At 44.7% G+C, this 13,946-nt stretch overlaps 1 pseudogene; it reads right to left on the bottom strand.

The window, feature by feature from the left end:
* Positions 1 to 5,021: 5,021 nt before the first annotated feature.
* On the bottom strand, positions 5,022 to 13,188 carry LOC120688942 (annotated as a pseudogene).
* Between the last annotated feature and the right edge of the window lie 758 nt (positions 13,189 to 13,946).

The following is a 13,946-nucleotide window of genomic DNA, read 5'->3' as shown; positions in this document are numbered from 1 at the left end:
ATGGGTAATCCCATCCCAGCCATGCAATTCCCTATGTCTCCTTCTCCTACTACTCCTCCGGTGAGTATTTTGAAAACCCTTTAGTTTTTTTTGAAGTATTAGATACTTAGAGAACTTTAGACTTAGAGATTGTGACTTACATTACTCACTTAACGATTTAGGGGACCTACATATGATCCTTTAGTGCTCTATTATAATTTGAGAACTTGGTTTTTGTCTCACCTGCAATTTACTGTCTTACTTTTTTTGCAGAATCTATCGGCGGCATCGAATACGCCAGAATTGTCGCCGGGCATCTCACCGACGCTCCCACAGCAGTTGTTCCCGCCTCAGTTCGGCGGCGCCCCACCGTTCGACGACCCACCACAGCCATAAACTTGTTTATTTCAATATTTATGGACTTGTGAACTTCTAGATATGTATTTGTGAACTTCTGGACTTTTGCATTGGACTTTTGGATGTGTTTGAAGTTATTTCCGGCTAGTTGTGATATATATGTGATATGTAATGCCTGTGATATATATGTTGTGATATGGGGTCCTTTATACGTGAAAAACAAAAAAGAATAGGATCTGTTTGGTCACTTTGCCGTGTGCCAGGGACTAGGCACACGGCAAAGTGACCATGTGACTACCTGGAAACCTAGTTCGCCGTGTGCCAGGGCTAGGCACACGGCGAACTGACCATAATTCACCGTGCGTCATAAACTAGGCACACGGCGAAACTTACTGATTTGCCGTGTGCCAGAACCAAGGACACACGGCGAAGTCTGAAAGTTCACCGTGTGTCCACGGTGCAGACACACGGCGAACAGACGCCGACGTCGTCAGCCACCGTCGGACGGCGTCTTCCCGCTTTTTTCGCCGTGCGCCTATATATACACACGGCGAAAAGGTTCGCCGTGTGCGCGACTTTTGACACACGGCAAACAAGGGCTTCGCCGTCCCTGTAGCTGCCGTCGGCGCTTTGCCGTCGGCCACCGTCGGCGAAGTCTTCGCCTTGTGCTAACGGTTCTTCACCGTGTGCCTCGGACACACGGCGAACTCGTGGTCTCCGGTAGTGGGCGGCTGCAAACTGTGCCCGCAGCCCGGCCGGCCTGAATATTTTTCTCTCAGGATTCAGGGTTCCCAGGTCACGAGGAAGGGCATTAAAGATTGTTGCTGTTAGAAGAAAGCTGTATGTGAGACGTAGGATGTTGGTCTAATAGTTGGTGTGGCTATAGATGACTAGATGGACGGCACGGCCCAACATGACATGAGCCCAGTTGAGGTGGCATTGTCCTGGCACGACATGAAGAGGCACGTTTTGTACCATGCCATACCGCCGCCGCAGCCCAGTCATGGCACGAAGGGCGCGCGGTCGTGCCATGCTAGCATGATGGCATGGTTGGCCCACGCGTGTCGTGCCGATCCAAACCCGATGCCGTCGACGACGTAGAGGCAGTAGTAGCCGTCGACGACGTAGAGGCAGTAGTAGGGGCGGCTGTGTCAGTGACGACGAGGGGGAGGAGGCAGCGGTGATGATGAGGTGCGTAGGGAGGGGAAGAGGAAGATTTAGATTTAAAAGGGGATGATGGAGAGTATTTACATGAAGAGTCTATGGGCTGAAAGTCCGCAAAGGCCAAATCATGCCGGCCCATTTAGCTATGTCGTGTTCGGGCTAGCATTGCATGTCGAGGTCCCAATCCAATCTAGACACAGCATGGTGGACCGGGTTGGAGCACTGATATTATTCCTACCGGACCGAGCTAGGTTAGGGTTATGCTTTTTCGCGCCATGCTTCGCCTGGGCCATTGGACTGAGCCGATGTAGTAATCTATAGGAGTAGTGGTGGGGTCCGAAATGCTTCTAGTTGCATATGACGGAGCCATGGCGTGAGGCGGATGCCCTACAAGAAACCTATTAATCTATGATGGATTTTTGGTAATGTTCTCATGAAACGTCATTGATATGCATTAATCTATGACGATTTGTGGATTTTCTTCACGGATATGGAAATGCCCCCATTCAGGCTCGAATTTGAGCCTAATTTCTGTGATGAATCATGGTAACCATCATAGATGGATAATAAAAATCATCATGGATTTGATACCGTACTCAACTACAATTTTGACAAAACAAATACATCTTTTTCTTTTGAAAAAATAAAATATTTTACTTCATTATATAATTTAGAAAATTAAATGAATTACATCATTATATAGCTTGCTCATAGATTCTAAATTTAATAAAATATAATGTAAAAATTGGGCCAATAAAAGGGATTGACCTCAGACAACAACATCAAGTGTCTTAACACTTAAATACACCTTTGAATAATATAATTTTTGACGTTAGAGTTTTTATACATATTTCCTCCTATCTGCAAATATTTTTTCCCCAATCTATGCTGAGCCTGCTTCCTCTAGGGGCCTACAGTTTTTTGTCCACTCCAACAATTTTTGGGCTGGGCTGAGCCCACTTCCTCCCGCGCCCGATTAACAAGTCAGAGAAAAAAAGGAACAAAAGAGCATGCACATGGTATAGAAATGAAGCAGCCTTACCGGTACACCATCGTTGCTTTCGTGACATCTTTAGGCATCACACCTTTTAATACAACATATGATAGAGCTAAAATGGAAAAAAAGTGCAGCAACAAGAATCCAAACACACGATGTCACTTATGAAGAGAGGATGTCTAAGCACTAGGCTAGCATTCTATTTCATTTTATTGCTTCACGTCAAGTGAGATGAAGAACAAATGTACGGTTTAATCCGGGATTAAAATTTGTAATTGGTATTTCTTACTCATATGAACTTTAAATTTGATGTTTATCTTTTCTACATTTTCCTAAAGTCATAATGTTTCATTTAATGATCTTTGTTTGTATGTTAATTGCTATTTTAATTTTTTGCATATAGATTGTTTTCTTCCACTTTAATAGAGAACATAAAAATATGTGTTTCGTTATGGGCAACATATGGTTGTATCAAAATACAAGGTGCATACGAGTTCGAAAATGTTATGATATGTGCAAACATTAAAGTTTGTCTTGAACTGTAAGAAACTATATGAGAGATGTATCATTTTGTAAATAATTTATGGTCTCACTTCATTAAAATTATTTAAATTTTTTATGGAAAGCTTATATATTTCCACGTCAATTTAAGAATTTTCTAGCCAAATTTGGATATTATAGTAATTGTTATGTGGCAATTTGGACATTGAAGTTTGAATTGTACATAGAAGATAAATTAATTTTTTGTCTATCTCCAATACATGAGATAGATGGAACATATTAGCCTAAATATAGTTTTTACATAATTTTTCAAATGTTATTTGGGGTACATATAGTTCAATTTGAAATTACTTTCGACAAGCACGTAGAAATTCACTTAAATGATGGAAAATGTCATATTTGTTTAATAATTGTTGAAACTTGCACATAACAACTTATATGTAAAAATATATTGGTATATATAAAATAATTGTTTATGTGTTACTTCGTAATGGTGCAATAAAATGAAAAAAAGAAAAGAAGAATAATGTTTAGCAGAGAAGGAATGAAACTAGGTCTGTTTCAGCCGAAATGGCCCAACTATTTGTAGCCGTCCATCACCGATCCGCGTTGATCGCATTCCCATAGTATAAAATCACCCTCACCTGAATCCTAGCATATCTTTCCCTCCCCTTAGCCTACACGAGCCTCCACGGGCAAGACCCAGCCTCCTACCCTGCCCATAGTTACGTGGATCCAAATGAGCCTTGAAAATTAAAGATGGGACCTAACAGGCGGCATCCGTGTCAGTCGGCCACGTGGCATCCATGTAAGCGCCCACATTATGATCCACATCATTGTACATGTCAGCGGCTGCTGCCACGTCTGTATCCACATCGTTGGACATGTCATCATCTATGTCACTTGGCTATACAATCTATTATGGTTTCTGTGACGTTGATTTTCATCATAAACACTACGTCTGGATTGGGCTGTGCAGGATTGTGTTGATCTATGATGTTTTCATGAAAATGTCATGAGGGTTAATCTGTAACACTTAATACATGATGCTCTAAAAATATCATAGATGTTGTTTTGTGATGGTTTTTTGGTTGTATGTGATGAAAATTATTCCATCATAGATTAAGGAATTTCTTATAGTGATGGGAGGGCACGTACAACGGAGGAGAGGCGGATGGGAAATCACGAGAGAATGCAAAAAAAAAATTGTGACTTGAGGGAGTGCAAAAGTTGGTTATTCGAAAGAGGACGGTTTGGTGGGGTGACGAGGCGGGAATGGCTCTGGAAATTAAACAGATGACGGGCTACGAAAGTAAGTTGGCCCAGACAGACGGATGGGAAGTGACGAGTTGGTAAAATAATAGAATATAGATATGGATTTTACGTTTTAGATTGGTTAACTGAATAATGGATTTTATGTGTTACCACGCTGACGATTTCAGTGACTCCTGCGATCACTTGAATATCCTCGATGAAGAAAGTTACTTATAAAACTTCATTTTGATCGAAGAACGAAATGTGGCCCATCATTCCACCGCGCCGTGGATCCATCAAACCTGAAATAGAATGGCACACATATAATTACAGAATCCAAAATATGTTCCGATTTGAAATACCTGTCAGCACCACAAAATAGCAGATTCAGGGCTAACAGCATCTGCTTCAAACTCATGCCTCTCATCAGAATCCAAGGAAACAGCAAAGCCATGAGATCTGAGAACAACAGCAGGAAGAGCCTACGAATTTGAACATGGTCAGAAGTTCAGAACCCCTACTGCAGCAAGCAACAAACATGAAACGCAGGCTTCAAACAGAATTGCAATTATTCACCAGTGGGAACAGTTGGCTAGTCTTCATCATCATGCTGACAAACAGAGCATAAACCGTTCAGTTGCAACAACATACCGTCAGTTTGTGGCCCAGAGAACAGATATATGCCTGAAGCTTTTCTAGCACACCAAGTTTTTACATGTGCTCCTTAGCATCTGACTAAAAGTATCTCTTGCACACGATGTCACTGCCATAAGATAAAATTTACAGTTGAATGCTCAAAAGAGATCAACCCTGTAACTGTGATCCATCTTGATCAAACTTAATTGAATCATTTTAGATCTAATTTCAAGTATCTAAAGCTTTTAGGGAAACGCACTAATAGTGCACAAATAAATAGACACCCTGAGATGTTCCACATATGAGAGGCATATAAAAAAGAAAGAAAAGAAATATTAACCAACTCTACATAACTGAATACAACTGACCATCATCTCTGGTACATGCCCCTGCATCTGCATGGCTCCATGTAGTTGTTTCAGAAGAAGAAATATTCTAGAGAATTTCACTTCAAAACCAATTGCTGATGATTATAATGATGAAAACTTGAATAACTTTGTACTGATGTACAATTATATCTGCACATAAAGAAGTGCCAGGATAGCCGAAGCAAATTCACAAGTACATTAATGCAACTTTTAACTGGACGCATGGAACAATTCTATCTAGCTACCTCTTACGGTCTTACCAGCAAGTGAAATGGACCACTGAACATCACTCTGCTAGATACTTGTACCCTTCCTGAATCGGCATGAAACATTGCACGAACAAAAACAAATCCTTAGCTTGTTTCCAACAATACAGTGACTATATCAGAACCTTGCAAAATTCAATTGCTAGCAGGAATCACATGGTAGAAAACTAATAATAAACCACAACAATGAACTTCCAGGTCAACTAGAGGCGGCTCGGAAGTGAATGAAGTACTAAAGTAGCTGTATGCTGATCACATTAGCATTGTGTTACCTGCATGCATCATGGATTCATGGTTATAAAAGCTAATTCCACAAATGATTCGGCGACCAAACAAAACAAGGCACAGATACATGGACATATGTATGAGTTTGACTACATGTAGAACTAGTACTTACTACTTAGCAAACCCGGCAATTTTTTATATCAATGGGGCCGGTATCCCAAACCCAAACAATCCGTCTTTCTGGACACTTGTAATTGTGTATAAATTCTGGGTCTGCTGAAAGCCCATGATCCAATCTAGAAGTGCAAATGGGTGCCCCTTAGGGTATCCATTGCCCCTCTTTAGTTCAGAAATTTGTACTAGTTTCTCTAAATGAGCTCCCACTTTGAAAAATCAGTACAAACTTCTGAACTAAAGCGGGATGGTGGATATGCTTAGAGGCACCTATTTACACCCTTAATAATCCTGTCTTCCATTTGCTCTTCATGATATCAACGGGCAGCAAGCTTGGACGGCATCAGCTCAAACAAAGCAGAAGGGCAGCTTTTCACCAGATGATGGAAACCATCCGTTGCCATTACCGCATCCAGCATTTTCGGAGACTTGAGGAACTCATAGCATGCTTCCTTGAGCCCTTGGCAGCGGTGCTGCTCAGCCAACGCCAGCGTGGTCGCCACTGTGCTCACGTCAATGTGTCGACACAGCCTGTCCTCGCAGATCATCTTCAACCTCTGCATGTCATATCTATCAGCGGCTTCTAGTAGATGCTGCGCCGGGTAAGCGGAAGACAATGGATGGGGACAACAAGTTTCGCCCAGAGTTCCCACGCCGCCGCTTTGGCCAGGATCAAGGTAATTCCATTCCTGTGCACGATCGCCTCAATTTCAACAGAGCGAGAGAAAATTCCTCCAACGAGAAGGGGGGTGGAGGTGTGGAAGGAAGCAGGGCAGGCTTCCAATCCAAGGATTCCGACATCTGCTTCTGGTGTCGCCAGGAAGGCCATCACCAAGCTACCTGCACAAACCCTCCTTACTGCTTCCGCTGCAAAGAGAATGGGCATCTGGGGGCAAATTGTCCCAGTAATCAGCGTTGTTCGATGCACATGTTTGGATTCGGAATTCCGGGGCAAGGATTCCATTCTCTGAAGATTCCTGGGTCACCAAGAAGCAATCGACTGAATTCATTGGAGCGATTCAGATCACGAGTGGGAATGCTAACTCAGAAAAGTTGGAGGAGGAACTAAAACATCTGGTAGATAAGAACTGGCAATGGAAGGTCCAGCAGATCTCTGATTCAGAATTTCTCGCTTCTTTTCCAAGTAAAATGATCCTGGACACTTTCTCTAGATCGAAGGGGATTGATTTGGCTCTTCATAATATTTCTGCTACTGTCACTCATTCCACTATGGATACCTCAGCTTCTTCAGCTCTCCAGGAAGGTTGGATCCTGTTATCTAATATTCCTACCCCAGCTAGGAATGTTGATGCAGTTTCCTTGATTGCATAATTAGTAGGGGAGGTTGTGGTTGTAGATGAAGTGTCACTTATTAAGGATGGACCAATTAGGGTGAAAGTGATGGCAAGAGAGATTTCTAAACTTCGAGGTTTTGTTGAGTTTTTCATCGCAGGAGTAGGCTATGAGGTTAAGGTCACCCCTGAAAGTTCCTTCCCAAAGAAGTTTGCTGCTAACCCACCTCCACCTCCCAAGAAACCTGATGATGATTACCAGGAGGATGAGGAGGATGACCTATATGACACAGATGATGAGCTACCACAGAGAAGTGCAAAACAGGGAAATCACCAATCTACAAAAAACTCAGGGATGGAAGGAAGAGGGGGGTCGACAGGAAAACAGCATACCATTCTTGACCAGGAAGCTGTAGAAAGCTCACTGGAAGCTGGAGGAGGAAGTGATCTAGTTGCAGACCACCCAAAATCAGCAAGTACTGCGCTGGATGCTCTTCCAATTGCTATTTTTGATCCTAGCACTGAACTTCTATTGCAGCTCCAACACTCCCAAGAGGAGAACTTGTCACAATTAGTGAATGCTGAACACGAACATAGTGGTGAAAAGCCTTCTGAGTCTGAATTTTTTGTGGTGCACACAGAGGGGGGTGGTACCAGACTCTTGTACAAGAACAAGTGGCCTGTCTTGAAGCTACAGGAACCCACTGCCTCTTCAGACATGGGGGAGATTGAGGAGTTGGGAGACTCAAAAGCTGGGGAAGAAGATGTAGATCTTACAATGGAAGTGCCACATCAGCCCATGAAAGATTCCACTGAGAATGCAAATTGGGAGGTGGTGTCCTCGAAGCACAAGGGAGTCAAGAAGAAATTCTTTCCAGTGGTGGCGACAAGGAAGAGCTTCAGGGTGGCTGGACTCCATGGAGGAGATACTACTTCAGGAAGACCTGCAGGTTTGTCCAACTCCACTCCCAGAAATAGTTTTACCATTCTTAATTCTTGTGATGATGAATTGCTAGAAGAAATAGCTTCCAAATGTGAGGTTAGACTTAGGAACTCTCCCAGGGAGTCCCTAGAGAGCTTATCTGCCATGAAATTGGAGGAATATGCTAGAGCTAAAATGGCTGAGGCTAACTATTGTTACCATATGGGACAAAGAATGTCGGACACTTATGTTCTTGAGGGAGAGAACCTGGACCTACAGGCTATTGACAACAAACAAAGGGGGTGCACAGAGTTGCCTAGAAAATCTTCCAAGGGTAAGAGAGGGGATAAACTGAGCAGGAAACTAAAAGAATTAGTATTCAATGAAGATGCTCTTTTGGAATATTAGGGGAATGGGAAAACTGGCTAGGGTCAGGCACTTAAAGGACTTGGTGGCCCAGGAGCAGATTGACATAATTGGTATTCAGGAGACTATCAAACAGTCCTTCTCAACACAGGAGCTGGAAAATCTGGTTAAATGGGGTCTGTTTAGCTAGAACTGGATTCCTTCCAGAGGTCACTCGAGGGGGGAGGATCCTTATGGGGGTCAAGGAGGACTTGTTACAAGTGGAGAATTGGGAACAGGGGGAGTTCTTTGTTGGGGCCACTATAAGACACAAGATTCTGAATTTCAGGTGGGGTACTCTTGTGGTCTATGGCCCAGCTCACCATGATCTTTCTTTGAATTTCCTTCAGGAGCTGAGAATAAGGTGTAGAGGTGCTACCTTACCTGTGGTGATAGGGGGGACTTCAATCTAGTCAGATCTGTGAGAGACAAAAGTTCAGGACTTGGAGAGGACCATCTTATGAGAGCTTTCAATGACTTTATTGAAGAATTTGATCTAAGGGAGGTACACAGAGTAGGGCCGAGGTTTACATGGACAAATAAACAGGTGGTCCCAGTAATGAGCAATATTGACAGGGTCTTGATTGCCACAGACTGGGAGTCCAGATTCCCTTTAACTCTGCTTAACACCTTAACCAGACTAGGTTCAGACCACTGTCCCCTTCTCCTGGACATAAGGGATCCCAAAAAACACCAGAACAGATAGTTCTTTTATGAAAGGCAGTGGATAAACAATGCAGGTTTTTTGGATAAGGTGGAACAAAAATGGAGGGAGATTTCTGTTAAATGTCCAGATTCTGCTTATTCCTTGGACAGATGGCATGGGGGGATATGTGGGTTACGACAGTTTTTAAAAGGTTGGGGCAGTAATGCTAGAGGGGAGTATAATTGTCATAAAAAAATCATGATGGATAAAATTAAAGAAACTGATGCTGCAGGACAGAATGGTGTGGGTCATGATGATGCCATTAGGAATAGGACTTGCCTAGAGAAGGAACTTGAACAGCTAATGGAAGCTGAGGAGTTATATTGGCTTCAGAGGGGGGAGAAAAGTGGATCTTGGAAGGGGATGCAAATACAACTTTCTTCCATCTGATGGCTAATGGGAGAAGGAGGGAAAAAAAGATCCTCTCTTTGGAGACTGAAACAGGGACAACAACTAATCCAGAACAAATTCATTAGCAGATTTATAAATTCTACAAACAACTCTTTGGTAGACAACCTACCAGGCATGTGGGGGTGTCAGAAAATGCCTGGGCTGAGGGGGGTAGGCTTGATTCATTTGAGAATGAAGAACTCTGAAGACTTTTCACCCTTGAGGAAGTTAAAGCAATAGTCTTCTCAATGAAGGAGAATACAACCCCGGGCCTTGATGGATTCAATGTTTCCTTTTATAAACAATGTTGGGAGTTTATTAAAGAATACCTGATGAGAATGGTAAATGACTTTTACTTGGGACAATTAGATCTAAGTAGACTGAATTATGGGGTAATTACTCTGGTTCCAAAAGTCAAAGATACAAATAATGTCAAGCAATTCAGACCCATTTGCCTGCTTAATGTTAGTTTCAAAATCTTTACCAAGCTTCTGACAGACAGACTTTCCAAGGTTGCACACAAGATCATAGCCCCCTACCAGACAGCTTTTATTAAGGGCAGATATATCATAGATGGGGAAGTGATGCTTCATGAAATTATCCATGAACTGAGCAGCCAAAAACTGGAGGGGGTGATCCTAAAACTGGATTTTGAAAAGACTTATGATAGCATATCCTGGGATTTTGTGGAGGAAATCCTTTGCAGGAAAGGTTTAGGGGACAAATTGAGAAACTGGATTATGAGCACTGTGAGGGGGGGGGGGGGGGGGGCAGGGTTTGTATCAACATCAATGGTGAAGATGGCCCCTATTTCAAAACTCACAGAGGTTTGAGGCAGGGTGATCCACTATCCCCGCTGCTGTTCAATCTTGCATCTGATGCTCTTTCAAATATGCTAGAGAAAGCTAAAGCCCAGGGGGTGATCAAGGGGTAGTACCTCACCTTGTACATGGAGGGGGGATTACACACCTGCAGTATGCAGATGATACAGTTGTAATGGTGGCCTGTGACAATGATTCTATCACTAATTTGAAGTTTATCCTATACTGCTTTGAATGGATGTCGGGCCTCAAAATTAATTATCACAAAAGTGAAGTCTATGTGTTTGGTGTGGAGGAGGAACGACGGAATGAGATCTCCAACATTCTGAATTGCAAGAAAGGGGTGCTGCCTATGACTTAGCTTGGGTTCCCTATCCATGACAGGAAACTACATGCAAAAGCTTTTGAGAATATTGTGGGCAAAATGAGAAGGAAGCTCCAACCCTGGAAAGGAAAACTCTTATCCTATAGGGGGAGATTGGTTTTAACGAACTCCTCATTATCTAGTATGCCCATTTACAATATGGATATGTTTTTGCTACCTGAGGGGGTGCACCATCAGATGGATGTAGTCTGATCTCAGTTCTTTTGGAGGGGGGATCCAGAAAAATTCAAATATCACTTGGTGAACTGGGAGAACTCTGCCTTCCAAAAGATTTTGGTGGGTTGGGGATTCTGAACACCAGACTGCTAAGTGATTCCCTTTTGCTTAAGTGGATATGGCGATTTTATAATGGAGGGGAGGATGATCAATGCTGTCAGCTGTTGAGGGCAAAATACCTGAGACACAAACCTCTAGCCCTATCAAATGGAAGAACAGGGTCACAATTTTGGCATGGAATCCAACAGGTTAGAGATAAGTTTAAATGGGGGGCAACCTTTATCTTGGGTAATGGAAAAAACATTCTCTTTTGGGAAGATGTTTGGGCCGGGAATATTCCTTTAAGATTAGAGTTCCCAAAACTATATGACTGTTGCTCAATTAAAAATATCCTGGTTTGCGATTGCTGGTATGAGGGGGAGTGGAGGATAGATTTCCGAAGGTCATTTGGGACGTCTGAGGTCTTGATGTGGGAACATTTAATGGATAAACTTAAAAACATATCAATCTCTGACAGTAAGGATCAGGCAAAATGGGTACTTGAAAAAAAGGGTGCTTATACCACTTGTTCGATGTACAGATATCTTTCCAATAGGGGCATGATTAACAAGAGACTGAATTTGCTCTGGAGTAGTAGAATGCCCCTGAAAATAAAAGTGTTTCTTTGGCTTGCCTTTCAAGACAGACTCCCAACAGGGAGTGTCCTTAAGAAAAGAAATTGGAAAGGGTGTGGTGACTGCATTACATGCAAAGTGCCTGAGACTGCGGATCACATTTTCTTTCTGTGTCCAATTGCTAAATTTGTTTGGACCTGTGCGAGTGAAGCTTTACATTGGAACAAGATCCCTACTTCTATGCAGAACTTTCTGGAGGGGTGGTTACCTTTAGGATGCAAAGATTACAGGGTTAAATTACTGTTTTTTGCAGCAGTCCTTTGGTCCCTTTGGATTACTCGTAACAAAATGACTATTGAGGGGGTGTTCATCAAGTCCCCATCTAATGTAATCTTCAAATTGGATTCCTTTATACAGAGATGGCGGAAGATGCTTTGTGCTTCTGATGGCGAGATGGTGGAAAGCTGGAGGACCCAGGTTCAAGGGTGGCTGGAAGAGTTCCTGGAGCGACTTCGTGACCGACCTCCAGAGATGGATTTCATCTAGTCTTTAGGCGTAGGTCGTTTCTTTCATTTGCTTTTAGGTCCTGCGTGACCTTCTCTGGTGCTTACTGTAAAGTCGGTTTCCCCGACCCTGCGGATTGGTGACTGTGACTTTATTGCTTTCTAAAAAAGCCGGGTTAACCCTGTTTCGGTCGACCGGCAGCCTCATCATTCCCGTCTGTCTCTGGCAGCACGTTGGTGTACACGAAATTCAGTAAAGTCTCGAACACCTGCGGCATCATGTCATCAATTTGTAAGCAGTCGTCCCGTGTGGCGGTGCCTTCTCTCATCGCGCCAAAGAGCTGCGCGTTGAAGACAGGCGACCATGCTGAGAGCACGCACCGGTGCGCAGCGAACGTCCGGCCGCCAACACGGAACCGCACGTCGGCGCCCTGCTCGCTCCGCAGGAGGGCGCGGAAGTGTCGCCGCCAGTCTGGCGGCGGCACCAGGATGGAGGGAGTGGCCGCTGTGTCGTCCATGGCGTGTGGCTTGCCAATGACGACGATGTCACACCTGACCGTGAAGCAGTCGTCCTTGAGGCGACCTGACTGCTCCAGCTCCGCCCTCCTGACGAGTTTAGGTCGGCCCCAGTTGCCGTGGCTCACGAACTTTCTCGGCTGATCGACGGCGCAAAAGTAAGATGGCTTCTGCTTCTCCACCTGGTCGATGAAGCTAAAAAACATGTGCACCATCAAGTGCCTGGCGACGATATCCTTGAGGACTAGGCAGATGGAGATGCAGTCGGCGTCCTCCGGGCAGAAGCCGTTGGGGTAGTACCGTACAGCCCAGGTGTGCCCAGCGGCGCGGAAGGGGCGAGACTCGACGAACTCGCCGTTAGGGATGGTGGAATAGATGCGCGAGTAGCCCTCGATCCTGAGCACGTGCTAGCCGCTCGCGTCGCCGGAGACAATGGCGGAGGCGGAGCCCGCCCCGTCGCCGGCGGTAGAAGAGGGAGGCGGCAAATTAGGAGCCATGGTAGGGGAGGAGTGGGGTGGGGCGGCGAGGCCGAACGCGTACGTGGTGTGCGTTGGGTGGGCTGGTGGTGGCGGACGTGGGAAAGACGGGCAGGTAGCAGCGACCGGCGACGACGATGAGGGTTTGGGGGGCCTTTCCGACTTCTGAACTTGCAAGGCGATCAGACGATGGGTGGCTATTTCGTACGTGCACAGTGGAGCCAGGCCCGACCGGTGGTCCAACTCCCAAGGGTGAGTCTGAGTCGTGCACGGTACGAGTAGCAACGGAGATTAAGCATCTCCAAGGGTTTCCAATCTTACTTCCCCGTCCTTATTTTTTTGAAAAAAAGGAAAAAAACAAAAACTACCTCCAATAGTTCTATATTCTACTTTCTCATCTCTTAACAATTGGCAAATTGGCCTCCTCTGTGCCTAAATATACACACTGTTCTGTCCCTCCCAATCACGACTCCTCTCGGGAGTTTTCTTCGTTGCGCTTGTTCTTCCCGCGTGAAGCTTATCCGTCTTGCACCGGCGTCCATGGAGATCGCCGAGAACGGCTTTGCGAGCGGCAGCGTTCGTGACCGGCCGCCCTCGAAGCGATTCAAGTACATAGGCACTCAGCACAGGTCAGCTCCGTCTCAGTTTGCCTCCCGGTAAAGAAGAGTAGGGCAGTTGTGGCGTGGCCGCCGGAGGAATCGGCGGCGGCCGTCCCGTTCTTGGCGGCCCCGGCACTACTAGAAAACGGGCCTTGGGCATCGGCTGAGAAGGGCTAAAGG

The sequence above is a fragment of the Panicum virgatum genome, chromosome 9N, assembly GCF_016808335.1.
Source record: "Panicum virgatum strain AP13 chromosome 9N, P.virgatum_v5, whole genome shotgun sequence".
NCBI lineage: Eukaryota > Viridiplantae > Streptophyta > Magnoliopsida > Poales > Poaceae > Panicum > Panicum virgatum.
Note: the sequence above shows the minus strand (reverse complement) of the source record. Positions and strands in the feature narration are given on the sequence as shown.